The following is a 17,354-nucleotide window of genomic DNA, read 5'->3' on the forward strand; positions in this document are numbered from 1 at the left end:
CTGCTGACATCTGTCTCTGTTTTTAATTAAGACAAGTTATATCCTGACACATTCCTCTGCTTATCACACATTCTTGAGAGACTATCCAAGCCTGAAGGAAATGGTCTTAGTCAAACATAGATACTGTGAACCATAAACTTGCTATGTGCATCTGTGGTCATTGTTTAACTTCCTGGGATTTGTCATGATTTTTGTTGCTTGCCTTTAAAAGACACCAAGAAAACTCACTCACTGCTGGGATGGTATTGACCAGCAGCCATTTCATATCTGTCTTTTGCATCTTCTTTTTGCCTTTCTTATAAGGGACTCTCCAAGTTGTGGTTTTCCTGTTGACTATACCAGCAGGCTTGGGGAGTTGCCATTTGATATCATAAGGCTACTTAGTAATGTAGCCAATCTGATACTCAGGTAGGTTAATGTAACCAATCTGACACCCAGGTAGGTTAACTCCTGGGTAGTTCAACATTCTTTTTGTGATTATGTATTTTTTCTTCAATGTTTCTTTTGAATAATATGGTCTGATTATATTGATAAGAAACCAAAGGATATAGATAGGAGGTATGGACTTGGGCCCAGGTCAGGACATTTATCACATCATTACATTTGAAATTAGTTGGTTGGTATCCATGTCTACAATTACTGGCTATCTGAATTTGTTTAACTAAGATTTCTAGTTCTGGGATTGGGGAGACATCTAAGTAGTTAAAATGCTTACTGCACAAGCATGAGGAACAGAGTTTGGATCCCCAGCAATCAAGTATATGACAGATACTCATTCAGCCTCAGAAAGTGAAGACACGAAATTCCCAGAGCAATCTGCCTACCAAAACTAGGCTTTTCAGCCAGATCTCTTTAACTAAGAGACTCTGCCTCAGTGAATAAGGTAGAAGAACAATGGAGGATGATTTCTTACATCAGCCTTGAGCTTCCACACATACACCTGCACATGTGCATGCACATACCCACACATATGTGCCCATACGTATGCAAACACACACATGCACATCTCTCTCTTACACACACACACACACACACACACACACACACACACGAATGGAAAAGAAGGAAAACTGTTCTAAGCTTTCTAAAGTAAAGATTACAATAACTGTGCTCCAAGGTTCCCGAAAGTTAAGTAATGCAAATGGTGGCTTAAGTGTCCTGTCCTGTGGTAGAGCTATGCAACCATTCACTACTGGAAGCATGTTACTAGGCACCAGATTGGAATACAGAACAGCTTTTCCTGGTTATTTTTGAGAAAAAGGTTGGCTCTTTTGTCATCAGTGTTTTATACTCTTTGATTGCTCTCAACTGGCTAAAATTGGTTCTTCTAGAGCTGCTCTGATTGAGTCATTTGAAGTAGGAAGACCTAATCTGTATCTGGATCTCTTGAAATAGGAAGATCTACCTTTAATTTGGGCCACACCTTCTGCTGGCAGCCTGTATAAAGTGTATGGAAAAAGAAATGGTTACCCTTTGGCTGCTTGTTCCTCCTCTTACTGGCAAGTTTATTTCTTCACTGGCATTATAGCTTAATTCTTTGGGTTTCCAGCATATACTGATGACTGGTTGATATGTGCAACCTTGTGGACTGAATAACTACTGTTCTTGGACTTTACAGTGTTAGACAGCTACTCTTAGACTAGTTGAATTATAGCCTGTAAGCTACTCGAATAAATTTCATATATGTACATATATGTATACACACATATATATGTATGTATATGTGTATACATGAATGTATCTATATCTATGCATATATACATTATATATGTGTATACATACATATATATATATCCATCTATTATGTCTATCATTTATCTACCTATCATCTATTCTACCATCAATCATATCTATCTATCTATCTATCTATCTATCTATCTATCTATCTATCTATCTCTATCTATCTATCTATCTGTCATCTATCTATCAACTACCTAATACTATAAGTTCTGTCCCTCTAGGAAACTATGACTAATATAGAAATTGGCACTAGGATTATGGGTTATTGCTGTGACAGACCTTTTGAGGAGGATTGTGGAAAGACTTTGGAAATCTGGGTTGGAAAAGCCACTGAGTTTTCAGTGCTTGGTGAGCTATTGTGAGAACTTGAAAGAGAGGAGCATAATACTGAGAGTGGTGTAGTCAATGCAGATTTGGATTGCAAAGTCTCAGGGATGCAGAGACTCTCCATTAGGAACCATTTGGTATTCTGAACTGAAATTTTGAACTAAGGTTCTGGTTAGCTTGGAATTAAGAATCAGCCATGATTAACACGAGACAAGTACCACAGAAGCAAAACATTGCTTTATAGGGACAATTGGTGCTGGTTTGCTGGAGCTGAGAAGTTAGCAGTGTTTCATCAGGGTCAGCACACAGATTCTGTGTTCCAGAGGCAGCCAAGGTTGTGTCTCATGTTGGCAGGTGAACATGATAGAGTAACAGTTATCAATCAGGTGATACTAGTTTTGAAGGTATGAAGGAGTCATAGAGAACAGCTAAGTCTTGGTACTTTGAGAGGTCAGGAGAGGCCATTGGTAAAGGTACAAGCTTCAGTTGCAGTTGAAAACCCAGGACTAAAGAGGCCATGCAGAGAGACTTGGCACCATGAAGAAAGCCCATGAGAGATTATTGGTGAGTGTGAAGCCCAGTTGCAGTGGAAGACCTCAGCTTTTGGAGATGCCAGTACCATGGGATCACCACCAAGAACAACAACAGCAGTGGAGAGGAACCAGCTACTCCTAGGTGACAATCTAAATGGGATGAAGATGGCGGAGGTAGGTGATCCAGGCCCATTGATTGTGAGTGAATTCCAGACATTGGTCTCTGAGTTATTTACACTGTTGGAGTTTGCTTTTACGTTGATTTGCTTGTGACTGTGCCCTGGTTCTTCCCTCTTGGAATATGAAAATAATTTAACTTATTTTCATTTTACAGGATCTCACAGTTGAGGGACTTTGAACTTTTTAAAGAGAGTCAATTTTTTACAGAGATTTTAAATATTTTAAAGAGTCTTTGAACTTTGAATAGTTTGAATTTTTAAAGATTGTGGTAGGGCTTTAAAAAGTTGGAAATGTTTTATATTGTGATATTATTTAGCATGTGATCTTGGGGATGAACAAGAAAGAAAAGGTTATGACTTAATTGTGATGGCAAGTTTTTTGAATTAATTAGTTAATTTATTTACATTCCCGACACTGCCCCACCCCCTTTCCTGATTATGTCCTTGATACAGCCATCTGAGAGGAGGAAACTGCAACTGAAAAAATGCCTTCCTAGTTTCAGGTTGCAGAGCATTTTCTTAATTAGTGATGAATATGGGAGAGCCTAGGCTATTGTCAGTGGTACCTCTTTGGTCTGGTGGTCCTGGGTGAGCAAGCCAGTAAGCAGCACCCCTCAGTGGCCTCTGCATCAACTCTTGCCTTCAGATTCCTGCCTAGTTTGAGTTTCTGTGTTGGCTTCTCCCATTGAACTGTACCTCAGGATATGGAGGTCAAATAAATCTTTTTCTCCTCAAGTTACTTTTGGTGTTGCCCAAACTGAGGCAATGATCAAAGGGTAATGAAGAATCACAGTCCTTAGGTCAAAGATTAGCAAGGCTAAGGAGAGCAGTCCTTGTGGATTCACCCCTTGTCTCACAGAGTTCCTCAGACTATCAACTGAAGTCAAGAACCAAAATTTAAAGCCAATCTCATTGTATTGTAGACTGATAACATTCCTGAGATTCTGCAGCTTTTTTTCTCCAAAACAACTTGCTTTAAGAATTGTTAGGTGCTTACTCCCAGATTTCTATTTTGAGAGTCAGTTCACAGGCCACACACAATAGTGGTACTGGTCTGATCTTCACCCTTCCAAACAGCCTCTCAATAGTAGGTGTGAGCAAGTCTCAGTTTGAGTTTCCAAAACCCAGAAGGCAAAATCGATTTGTGGTAGGTAGTTTTCTGAGGATAAGGTGATTTGCTGTTCCACATAGCTCAGAAAAACAATCTTCCTGAGATGCTGCTTTTCTGATAAAGAGTTTGTATTCAAGTTTGGAAGTTTAGTTGAGTGGTAGGAAAAGAAAAGATTAAAATCTATCAATACAATACTGCTCATCCAGAAAAAAATACTGAGTAAAGGCTGGAGGAGCTGAAGAAATGGTTCAATTGGTCAACTGCCTACCATATAAGCATGAGGCCATGAGTTCAGACCTCCAACACCCAGGTAAAAAGCCAGATGGGTGGCATGCCCCTGTTATTCTAGCACTGGGTAGGCAGAGACAGGAGGTTCACTGGATTTACCGAACTAATGTCAATCATTATGAGATTCAGTCTCAAAAATATTAGGTGGAGAATGTTAGAGGAGGATGCCCAATGTTGAGCACTAGCCCCCAAATACATGTCTAGGCAGTGTGTATGTATGCATTTGCACACATGCACATGTGTACTTGTGTAATATACAACATACAGAGATACACACAGTTGATGGAAGACTAAGGTGGGGACTGTATTAGTTTGTGTCAATCTGAAAAATGACAATCAGAGAGCATTGGCCTGGATCCCAGAATCAAGAAGTTAGAAAGTAAAGGTGATAAGAAGTCCAGGCTTAGGAGAGAGCCATTAATGAGAAGTCAGGTGAGGACAACTTCTGGGACTGATAGGGGAACATTAGCATCAATCTGAAAGAGACTTAGCAGAATGGTGGGTAGCCAACCCTTTTCCTTGATTCCTTGATTCCTGTGGAATCAAGTAGATTCATTTAACTAGTAAATATTTTATTTAGCGGCTTCTTAGTATTTCCCCCCAGGCTTTAAGGAAGCATCAATGAAGAGCAAACCAGATTTACAGTCTCTTTCAGAAAAGAGAGATAAGGATGAGTGGTAGTGAATGATGCTATACTACAACAGCACACAGTAAGAATATATAACCTGGTCTTTGGGACAGAGTAAGGGTTTTCTCTAGTGGGGTTATGCAGGATAAAGATTTCAGATTGAAGAAATCATACATGCAAAGACCTTGAGCTACAATGAGAGTTTGGGGGTATATTTAAAGATCTGAAAATTTCCCTGGATGGTCGACGAAGTCATCCCTAGGCAGCCAGGGAATCTATAGACAGGGCCATGATACAAAAGGATTCATGACACATGAAGAGAACTAGAGCTGTAGTCTCTTATCCTGAGAGACCCATGAAACTGTTTTAAATATGTATAAGGATGTGATGGACTTGTATCTTAGAAGCCCAAATTTGTTTCCATGTGGAGAGCTGGTGAGATCCTGGTCATTCCTTTTTAAAAGCATTGTTGTGTGTGTACATGGTATATCTGTGCATGTCACAGTGCACATGTGGAGGTCTGAGGACAACTTTGTGCAGTCAGTTCTATCTTTGCAGCTTTACACAGGTTCCGGGGAACAAACTTGGGTCCTGTATAAGGAAGCATTCCAACTAGCTTCCCTCTACCCCCATCTATGCATTTGTCTTTTGTCCCAGAGGTATACTGTCTCCACAAGAACACTAGGGTAATCTTCATCAGTTATGGATGCCCTGGAAGCATCTTTTGTGCCTTAGTCTATTTATGGGACTCTAACAAAGTATCAAAGGTAAGATGGATTGCAGAGAATGAAGCTTTTTTTTTAATTTACATTTCTGGGGGTTTCAAGATGCATGTTTCTCGTATCTGTTTGGAATTTGATTAGGTCTGAGTGACAGATGGTGCTTCATGCTGGGGTAGTGGCTAGCTGAGAACATGGAGAAATAACACAACACCAAAGACAAACATGATTTCTAATAGCACATTCTTTTATAATAGCAATACATATTGGAAATCAGGTTCTGGAGACCCAGTTTACTCTGTGAGACCTCATCCACCCGGGGGAAAGATACTAAATCCTTTATGAGGATGGGATTGCTACAACCTGATGACTCTTTAAATATCCAACCACCTTTCAACACAGTTAAATTAGGAATTAAATTTCAATTTAATCATAGGTGGGCACAAATTATGTCTGTCAGCACTGAGGAGTAGATTCTGTATGCCTCTCCAGCTTCACTATAGCAGAAGAAACGTCACTGCCAGGCTATGTATTCCTGTAAGGTGAATGTCATAAAAAGAGAAAGAAAAGAGGGAAGGAAGGAAGAAATTGAGAAAGAAATTTTCATCTTCAAAACCAATGATACACTTTTCTTATAGAAAATTTAGTACCCACAGATTGAATAAACTCCCCAAAATTTTAATGTCCTAGTGTGATCCGATAAAGCTCTTCCTACCTTTGATTCTCTGTATGATTTTTAGAAGTTTCGTTATTATGCTTATACTGTGTGAAATCTCATGTCTTTTAATTCTGCCTTCATATTTTCAGTAAGATTTCCGGTATCATCACAGACTATTAAAGAACATATTTAATACACTTGCAGTATCATTTAGAAAGTGGTTGGAGCAAAGTATTGAAATTTCCCCAAATACTAGATAATTTCCTGCATTGTTTATTTTGAACTGTGGTGGTTTGAATCAGGAATGGCCTCCATACACTCAGATATTTGAACACCGGCTCCCCAGCAAGTGGTGCTGCTTGGTGAGCTTATGGAACCTTTAGAAGGTGCAGCTTTGTTGGAGGAAGTATGTCATTGCCGGTGGGCTGTTAGGGTCAATAGGCTCATTCTACTTCCTGTTCCTCCACTCTGCTTTAAGTAGTGTGTGGGTGAAATTTGATCAGACAACTATAGACTGCTTTAAATCCTATCAGACAACAACATCCTTACAGTCTACAGAAACCTGTTCCTTGTAGTTTTAGAGTGCCTGGGATAGTTGGCTTCTGGTTAGGGACTCTTCTAGATGTGATGTGGTTTCCCTCTCACTGTGTCTTCATAAGTTGGGAAGAATGAGAGAGCATTGCAGTGTCTTTTTTAAAGGGCATAGACTTCATTCATGAAGAGCTTATTCTCATGCATTAGTTACTACCCAGTGCTGTCAGCTCTTGCTACCATTGCTATAGGCACTGAGACTTTTTCATAGAATTTCCAGGGGATATGTAAGCAATGCCTCAGTACATGAAGACTTATCTTCTTTCTAAATAATCACACCTCAAGATTTAATTAGCCAAAATTCTACTATCTATTCTACTTGGAATTTTAATGTATGTGTTCTGAATTTTGTTTGATGTTTCAAGTAGATAGATTACCTTACTTATGGTGAGTTAAGTATGAACAACTTAAGTCTATATCTGTTTAAAATTTCAACATATTTATGTAATTATATAGAAATAGATTCTACATAGGTAGCTATGCAGATACATGCATGTATATATAATATATAATCTATCTATCTTTCATATTTGTCTCTACCTCTATCATTTACCTGTCTGTCTGTCTGTCTGTCTGTCTGTCTGTCTGTCTGTCATCTATATCATCTATTTATCTAAAGCATTTCTATCTGGAAAGGTGCATAGCAGGAAATGTATGAGAACAAAAAGACAAGATGCTATGTTTTATTCCCTTGGGAGATGTGACAAAGTGAAATGTTTATGTCCATGACCTGTAAGAGGCTAACTACATTGGTTCCACCACTTACTACAATTCAGTGAGCTTGGACAATCACATACATTGTAAGTCAGCTGATGGTATCCTTGAACTAACTGAGCTGAAGACAGCAGATAATGGGTACCATGCTCTTGTCCATGGTGCATGTGCAGAGATCCTTTCAGCCTAGGGAGCCTAACCATCTTCTGATATCCCTAATGTACTGAACTCTTCTCTGTGCTCTCACTGTTATAAGCACATGCATTTACAGAATCTTCATAGCAACTCTCTCCAAGTGGTTTCTGTTATCATCTCTACTTCATAGATAAAAAAAGACCTAGAGAAGTGATTTCTTTCAACCTCTCACAGCTGGGGTATGGAGAGGTAGGTAACCCTGCTGCAGAGGTGATAGCACTAATTATGCTCCTCTCCTGCCCCATATTTCCAAGTCCATCTTTAGGCAACTTCATTCTTGAACAACCCCGTTGAATGAATTGACTTTGCTGATGTACTCTTATCTCCTGGACAGGCTCTGCCATCCTTGCCTGCCCTCCCTCTCTCAGGTTATTAAAATGTGAGCACAGCTCTCAGTGATTGATGGTGAAGATGCTGATCATTTGCTGCTTCTTCTGGCTCATGGTAAATATTTACTTTGGGTTCCTCCGGAACAATGACGCGTCACACTGGAGATGGATATACTGGAGTGTGTATACAGTATTATGCTTGTCTGATTCCTTTGAACACCTAGTGCTCATTTCTCCATACTGGGGGCTGGGGAAAGGCGCTGAAGCGTGAATTGCTTGGCTTTGCAATGTGTGCGCAGGAGGTTTACATGCTAGCTAGATTTCTTTCTTTCTTTTTCTTACCAGACGGCTGGAAATATAAATGTCTCTCCATAATTTAAGATCTACTCAGAAGCTGTCAGTCAGACACATGTCAGAGATAACATTGTTTACCTAAGGTTATTCCTTAAATTGATTCACTTTTTAATTCAGCCTTTCTCTGAGCAATGATGCCCCACCCATGTGTTCTCTCTCTCTCTCCTCTCTCTCTCTCTCTCTCTCTCTCTCTCTCTCTCTCTCTCTCTCTCTCTCTCTCTGTTTGTGTAAAACCCTTAAACTAAGAATCATTCTTTGTGTCCTTGTGACTATGTATAAATGGGACAGATGACTTGTGGACCTCTACAATCCTAGCTGCCTCCTTGCCCTAGGACCCTGTGTAGGTGACAGCTCTTTTCTGTGTCCCCATCAACTTAGTGAGGTGGTCTCTAAAAACTCATTTTACTCTTAGTTTTCTCCTTCCAACTTGAAGAAATGTTTATAACTGAGAGGAGACTTATGTAGGTAGACAGGTTAATCTAATTTTTTTTCTCACTTATATAACAGTGGTTTCCAATCTTTGCTTGCAACAGCTTGGTGGGTTGTCATTCATCTGTTATTGCTACTCATAGAAATGCATGTGAGACAAAGCACCAGAGAAGCTCTGTAATGTAGTGAAAATACAGTCTGAGGTCTGCAGTGGAGGGAGAAGGGGAGAGACGCTGAGATGGAGAGAGCTCCGGAATTGTAAGCTGTGTCCTCAGCATCTGGCTCATGGGTGTCTGTGGTCCAATCTCCCTACCCACATTCATGTTTCCGGACCCTCTTTTTCTCATCATTTCCTTTCCCTTTATTTTTCTACTAACATTCCTTTATTTATGAGGAACTTGACAATATGTATTTATTCCCTCAGACTCAAATCCTAAGGTGGATGGATGTTCTTTCCTGTTGCTTTTCTCTAAAAAATACATTGGTTTTTGAGAGAGAAATGCTTCCAGCAACAACAATGACAGTTTATTGACTGAGTTGAAAAGTACTTGGGTAAAGAAAAAAACATTTTTGACCCCACATTTTCCCCTTTGTCCCCCCACCTCGATGCTCTGCCTTCATCCTGGGAGGGAGTCTTTGGCTTTGGAGCATGAGTCTGCAGTCATCTTCTCCGTCTTGTAATCAGTTGAAGGGTTTTGAAATTAACTTGTTAAACTCATATCTTGAACACTGGACTCTGAGGTTCAGAAAGTAAAGGGACTATTTCTACTTATTTCACTTACAAAATTCAGATTGAAGTGGGGGTGGAATTAGAATACACATCCAGACATCCATCTCTCTCTCTCTCTCTCTCTCTCTCTCTCTCTCTCTCTCTCTCTCTCTCTCTCTGCATGTGTGTGTGTGTCTGCCTGTCTCTTGCTCTGCCTGTCTCTGTCTTTTTGCATGTGTGTGTGTCTGCCTGTCTCTTGCTCTGCCTGTCTGTCTTTCTGCATGTGTGTGTGTCTGCCTGTCTCTTGCTCTGCCTGTCTCTGTTTATCTGTCTGTCTTTCTCTGTTTTTGTCTCCTCTGTCTTTGTCTCTGTCTCTATCTCTGTTTTTCTTTCTCTCTCCCCTTCGCTCTTTTTTTCTGTACCTGTATGTGGACCCCAGGGGTCAGTCTCCATTGTTGTTATTCAGGATACCATTTACTTTCTTTGAGATAGGCTCTTCACTTTTATATGGAAGTCATGAGTTGGCCTGGATTGGCTAGACACTAGGTCCTAGGGTCTACCCCACTTTGCCTTCCCAGCAGGGGTGGATTATAAGTGTACATATGATTCCCAGATTTTCATATGGGTTCTAAGAATCAAACTCCACTTCTCATTTTTTGCAAAGCAAGCACTTTTCTGGGTGAGTCACTTTTGGGTGGGTAGTCCAGAGCTAGACTAATAAATAATGTAATTATTTGTTTAATTTAATATCAAACTTAATAATTTAAAAAGAATGTATTTATATATAAATATATTATTAAATTATTTGATAATTTAAATATTTGTTAAATTTAATAATTCGTTTAATAAATAAATTTATTTCTGGTTATTTCCCTTGTAAACATTCTGCTATGGGTGTTTAGCTGAGTCCTTGTTTCTTGATGGAGGTTAATGCCAGCCTACTTGGTATTTCAAGTACCATCAAGGATGGGGCAGGCCTCTCTCCTCACAGCTTCCCTAGATTAATAAGAGAAAACTCTTTGTTAGTCGGGCTTACCTTAGGCCAGCCTCTGTTCTGAACCCTTCAATAATTGAGCCTAGTTAATTCTAGCAGCCCACAGGTGCTGGAGTTTTCACCCTCATTTGACAAACAGGAATCAAAACTGCAAAGAGGTTAATTAACTTGCTGAAGTGGCAGAGCTGGGCTTCGAACTTGGGAAGCCTTTTGACACTGGACCCACTGTGTCTTCTACCTTCTAGTTTCTGCCCCATAGCAGACGCCTAATAAATATGTATTTATTGGTGCCTTTTCTGATTATCTAGAGAGTACACCAATTTTCAAAGTGAGCAAAGATTGGCATTTATGAAAGCCTTAGGAAGGAAGAGCGGAGTAAATTTGCTTTTGAATTGAGGAGTCTTGAACTTGAGTGTGCTGGCGATTTTGCCAGAGTGATTGTTGGCCCATATGCCTTGCAGTATTAATTCAGGCCTCTTTCACAAATCCCTAGTGCCTGGGATTCTGAGTTGATGATTGTAACTCATGTGTCATGAGTGGAGTTACTGGTGTGTGTGCATGCATGTATGTGCCTATGTGTGTGTACATATGTGTGAATGTGTGTTTGTGTGTGTGTGTGAGAGAGGTGGGGAACGAGGAAGGGAGGGAGAAGGGGTGACATGTTCAAAATACATCAATTTAAAAGTTCTTCCACAGGCTGCCGAGGTAGGTGAGTTGGCAAGAGTGCCATATATACAAACAGGAGGACTTGAGTTTGAATCTCTAGCACTTTCATAAAAAGCCAGGTGTAGCCATCTACACCTGTAACTATAATGCTATAGAGGATGGGTGCTGGGAGGCAGGAGGATTGCAGAAGGTACTAGCTGGATACCAGCCCAGCTTTGGATTCAGTGATAGCCCCAATCTCAAGAGAGTATGGTGAATGATAGAGCAGGACACCCTACCCCCTCCTCTGGCTTCTGAGGGCACTTGGACTGGGACCTGCACATATAGGTACATTATAACACACACAGAGACATATACATACCATATACCTCAACTAGGCAAGCTGAGCCACTTGGTAGAAACCTAAGACTGGTACAGTTTCTACTCTCCATACTTTGCTATCTTAGGTGTAGATTTTAGTTCATGAGGTGACAAAGCCTAATGTGACAAATGCACAGGATCCCTAGTGGGCAAAGTATAAAGCCAACAACAGGTCAGCAGCGTGTCACAGTGACTGCTGCCACAGGTCAGCAGTGTGTCATAGTGATTGCTGCCACAGGTCAGCAGCGTGTCACAGTGATTGCTGCCTGCACCAAAAGCTCCTACAAGGAAGAGGCCATGATTAGGTGCTAGGCAATCAGGGAGGCATGGTGGCTCCTCTTAGTGATACTTCAGTCCTAGGTCTGATTGTCAGAGGACCCCAGTACATCTCAGAGTACAGGAATAGTTCCATTTGACCTGCAAAAAGGACCATCAGTGAGAGACATCCCTTCATCTGTTCTTTCATATTTAGATGCACACAAAAGGATACAGCGATCTTCCCCTTACTGTTGGCCTATTCTGAAGCCTAGGACAGAGTTATTTTACATAGGTATGTTAGGCTGGAACCCCTGTTCACCCTCTGCACAATCTGGGAAACCCCATCTGCCCTCTTTCCCCTAACCCCTGCCCATGCTGAAAAACTCTGAACAAAGAAATATCCCAGTTCTTCATTCTTGGCAGCTGTTACAGTCTCCTCCCTGGATGCTGCCAGCTACCTAAATCCTCACCTAAGTACTCAGCTCTTGACCATACTTTGAGACAAATCCAGCTTATGGCTGACATGTCATCACCCCTTGCCTCCAGTCTTTGAAACTTTCCTGCCCTGACCAGAGTGCACCACTTCCTTAGCCCTGCTCTTTGGGACTGATGAACCTGCCCCAGAGCATTGCCTAATAAACTTGCCTATGTCCATGTTTAATCTGGTTTAATCTGGCCTATATCCATGAAAAAGCCTATGAAGGCGGATTCTTGTTACTTGTGCACACAGATGATCCCATTGCTTTAGTCTATTCATGCTGTTCTCTCCTGGGCCCCGTCCCACAAAGCCTACCGTTGTTCTATCTTGTTCCTGATGAGCTTCCTCATTTGCTTTCCCACTGACCCTTCAATTCAGCCATTGTACACCTGCTGACTCCCTAAGTACTGGAGACATATGGAAACACCAATAGCAGTGAACACAGCAAGGAATCCCTCTCCTGAAGTGTTCACTGTAACATAGGCTGACACTCCGTTTCTTGCCGTCTTGTTTCCCAGTACCTTTACAAATGGAAATATACTATCCTGTCGCATTCTTTTAAAGGTCAATAGTTAAATATCCAACACTCTTGCTTGGGAATGTAATTGATATACACCTTTATCCACTGAGCTACCTTGCTGACCCATTTTATTTAATAATTTCTCAGTGAATTTTCACCTTTCAAAATACAAGTTTATGATGAAGGTAATCCTGGAAAGTGCTGGTCTAAACCATAGCTGATTTCCTCCCAGAGCCTTATGTAGAAAAATGATGCTAACCTGCATCCCACCAAGGTTTTTTACTTAGGATATGCCTGCATACATTTCTGTGTCTCCATGATGAAAACATAGATCGACTTAGGATCTGTTAGAAATGTTAGCTATGCCAGGGGCTAGATATATGGCTCAGTGATAGAGTGTTTCTCTAGCATGTATAAAACCCTGGGTTCATTCCTCAGTACTGGAGATGAGAGAGGTGAAGCAAATGCCAGATTAATAGAAAGATCTAACTACACTGTTGGAGGAATGAGGATGGGAGAAATGAAAGTGTTCTGACATTTCCAGATGTTGAACACCAGTAGACTTGAGCCTTTATGAGGTTGGGTTTAAATAATTTCAAACGATCATTCCTGTTTGACAATGATAAATTTTTGTGCTTAAAAATTATTTGTCAATAGTACTGCTTTCCTTTTAATGTGTGTACGAAAATGGATTCTACATACTTATTTAACCATAATTATGATTGTAAGACCTTAGGGTCTATGTTCTTCAAAGGCATTGGTGGAAAATGTAAAATTTGAGTTAGTTCAGGGTAGTCCCTATGTTTCTGCTTTTGACCCACAGCCTTAGTGCAGTTCAAAGACAGCCTGAGAGGAGACCTCCTGTGGGGAATCCTGGAGATGGCTCCTCCAACAATAATCCTCTTATCTACCCAAAGATAGCTTATAGGTTATTTATCTGTTTTGCCCATGCATTCCCTTGGAAGTTCCTCTTCTTTAATTCTTTTAGAAAGAGACTTAGAAGGCATGTTGCTGGGCTATGATTATTTTAATTATAGAACCTCAGGGCTAGGAGAAAGTTGAAAGTGCATTTTGTTTTATTTTTCCACTGGGTCCAGTCCTGAGCAGAGACAGCTGTCTAACTCTTCTTTGCACCAGACAATCCTGTCCTGGTAAGAACTGTCTTCAAACTCCTGAGGCAGCTTTGGTTCTGGACTGGCTGTTGTAAGGGCCACAGAGAATCTTAACAGACTGCCTGCCAGCTGCAGGCTGTTGCTGTGGATCCACTCAGAATGCATTTGGTTGCTACAAGCTTCCTGACTTATTGATAAAGGACAACCAAATGCAATTAATTTGAGTGCATATAATTAGTGAAGCTAAGTTTTGGAAAACACTGAAGACCCTGTGGGATGCCTTAGACTCCCAGGTTCTTGCAACACATCCAGGTCAACCCAGCTTGGCTCTTCCACCTAATGCACTTCAGTTCACTTCATAATAACACCATCCCTTAGACACTACTGCAGATGCCAAATCCAAACCTTAAAGCACATTCCTTGTTTTGAATATTGGCAGACTTTCCATGGAAGTGCTTTTGTCTTAGGAATCTTCATGCTGTCACCCTCTGAAGCAGTTAGGAGCCAGGCTTGTTAGGGCAGAGCATGCCTAAATTAACATGGTCACCAAAATCCTTTGTTCTTTCTCATGAGCATTAGGTAATGCTGTAGGGAATCTTCATGTATGAGTCTTTTGCTGGCCAAAGTGCCACCTGTGTAAACTATTTGTGTTTGGAATAGAGGCCAAGTGAACAAGTCAGCCCTGTACGATTCCATTCTGTAGTGGCATATTTTCCCTGCAAGTTGGGAGGGAGCTAAGGTGGAAGGAGTAAGGAGAGGGAGAAGAGAAGTAAGGAGAGGAAGAGAGGGAGGAAAAGGAGGAGCTAGGGAGGCAGAGATATAGGAGGAAGGAGAACTACGCTTAGATCAAGAGCAGTCCTGGGTAACAACTTATATCTAGGTTAGTTAATTGGTTAACACCTCTAATTATGTGAGCATCTTGTTAATTGAGCATCATCAAACATATAAAGCCTTTGATTAATCTTTAAGCATTAGAGTCTCATTCCTACTGGGTACCGTGTGGATGGCGGGACGGTCTGGGCTCAGCCCAGCCTTGAGGAGAAAGCATGGAAGCTGCCGCAGCTCAAGCCACCAGCTCAGGCAGGCCAGAACACTGGCCCTGCCACTCACAAGATGCCATCATGAGAGATGGCTCTGCCAATCTTCCATGCTGTCTCCATAAGGCTGGGATGAGCCCAGACCATCCTGCCATCCACACAGTTCCCAGTAGAAAATGAGACTCTAATGTTTAATGATTAACCAAAGGCTTTATAAATTTGGTAATAATAACAAGATGCCCACACAATTGGAGGTGTTTCCCAATTAACTAAGCTAGATACAAGTTGTTACCCAGGACTACTTTCCATACATGTGTGGCTCTCCATCCTCCTACATCTCTGCCTCTCTTTACTCTTCCTTTTCATCTCCTTCCTCCTCCCACTTTAGCTCCTCCCAACTTGTGGGGAAAATATACTGCTACACCACTCCTTACTCTTTCAGAGGAAACCTGAAATAAAATGGTATATAATAAAGTTAGAGGCCGGGCGGTGGTGGCACACGCCTTTAATCCCAGCACTTGGGAGGCAGAGGCAGGTGGATTTCTGAGTTCGAGGCCAGCCTGGTCTACAGAGTGAGTTCCAGGACAGCCAGGACTCCACAGAGAAATCTTATCTCGAAAAAACCAAAAATAAGTAAGTAAGTAAATAAATAAATAAATAAATAAAATAAAGTTAGAATCTGTTGAAATCTGAAATCAGTGCTTAACACTGATGTGCATTGATGTGAGCAACTTGTTACATTAAATAAAGAGCTAATCTCATGGGAAGGGAAAGCTGGGGGTGGGATGGAATTGATGCAAAGTCTAGATTCCCCTTCAGGAGAAAAGGGTGTACCACTGCAGTTGGGGAGCACTGATGGCAGAGATCCTCGGTTGTTTAACCCTGTAGAAATAGCTTCAGCTCAAAAATTCATATTGTTCAACATCATGTCCAATTCTAGAGGGAAAGGTACATTTAATGTACAGTTCATCTGTGGTCTAAAGTTTGGATTTCCCCATAGCCTGCCTATACTGTTCTGTAGAGTTGTCTTCAGTCTGGAACTTCAAGTGGAGTGCACTGAGAAGCTTTTTGCAAGTTTTTAAAAAAGTTTCAGTTATTATTGTGTGTATGTGTGTGTGTGGGTTCCTGTAGATATCAGAGGAGAAATTTCAGGAGTCAATACCCACTTCCTCCATGGGTTCCAGGAATCATACTCAGTTCTACTTGCTGTGCCATCTTACTGGCTACCACTGAGGTTTTATTTGCAATCCCTTGGTTGGTCCAGTTCTTTCTTTTCCACCTTTGCACAGGTCTTGATTCTCTGAACCCATTTTTTTTCTCCTTTGGCTTTCTGTTTTTTTTCCCAGTGTCCCAACTCATAGGAAATCCAACCTGCAAAAGAGAAGGTGCCCTTCAAGAGCTCTGTAGAACAAGCGTCAACAAACCCCGGCTGTTCCCTGTAGTTCACTGCCTGCAGATAAGGATTATTAGAACAGTGTTAAACTCACTCATTTACAATATTGTCTTGCTTGTTCCTTGACTATTTGCATCTATTATATTGCTAGATCCTCTACCTGGAACTAACCTTAATACATGCATGTAATTAAAATGTTATAAAAGCAAAAAGGAGGAGGGATATGGGATATGGGGTTTTAGGGAGGGGACATGGGGAAGGAAGATAACATCTGAAATATAAATAAATAAAACATTCAATAAAAAAAACAGTCCTCCTCCTGTCCCTTTCCAGTGATGTCCCTCTCTAAAGCTCCACCGGGTGGATATAGATAAAGAAAGATCTCTAATCTCTGATCTCTACTTATGATTTGGAGACCATCAATTAGCTTACTTTCTATTTGTGCTCAGGAATTAACAAGAGCTGTTTTTAATACTCTCCTTCACCTATTATGAGGTAGAAGATCAAAGTCCACGACTCTAAGTTGCTTCCTTGGTTGATGCAGTGTCTTACAGTGATGTGAGACATCAATTTTCTTTCTCCAATACTTTTGTCATCAAAAGGGATAGAAAGACAGTGAAGACTCACCGTGTAGCTCTGAAGCAACAAGCATGGAGGAGGCTAAAGCTGAGAAATCTTGCCTTTCCTGATGTTTGTTTGTGTAATAATAATTTACTAACTACCTTTGAAAAGGGCGCTGAATCAATGTGTTAAAAGAGTGGTGTCTTGAAAAAATTACACAGGTATTTTACACAAAGGATAGGAGCTACAGAGATTGACGTGATTTCTAGCATCTCATTGTATGTCTTTCGGTGGGGCTTGCATTTCTAAGGGAAATACCTTTAGCAACAGAGAATGATACTTTGCTTTTGATTCTCCACATATAGGTACTTATGAAATACTGGTCGTGTACCAGGCACCATATCTAACTGTATATGTGTGAAAGAAAGAAAGAAAGAAAGAAAGAAAGAAAGAAAGAAAGAAAGAAAGAAA

At 40.8% G+C, this 17,354-nt stretch overlaps 1 long non-coding RNA gene across 1 annotated transcript in view; it reads right to left on the reverse strand.

Annotated features, from left to right (window-relative positions):
* Positions 1–9,376: 9,376 nt before the first annotated feature.
* Positions 9,377–17,354, reverse strand: part of LOC143442820 (uncharacterized) — a 34,968-nt gene continuing 26,990 nt past the window's right edge. Inside the window, exon 3 of the long non-coding RNA XR_013111321.1 lies at positions 9,377–16,300. This is a non-coding gene — a long non-coding RNA (uncharacterized LOC143442820). The remainder of the gene's footprint in view (positions 16,301–17,354) is intronic.

Source organism: Arvicanthis niloticus, chromosome 6 (genome assembly GCF_011762505.2).
Source record: "Arvicanthis niloticus isolate mArvNil1 chromosome 6, mArvNil1.pat.X, whole genome shotgun sequence".
Classification (NCBI taxonomy): Eukaryota; Metazoa; Chordata; class Mammalia; order Rodentia; family Muridae; genus Arvicanthis; species Arvicanthis niloticus.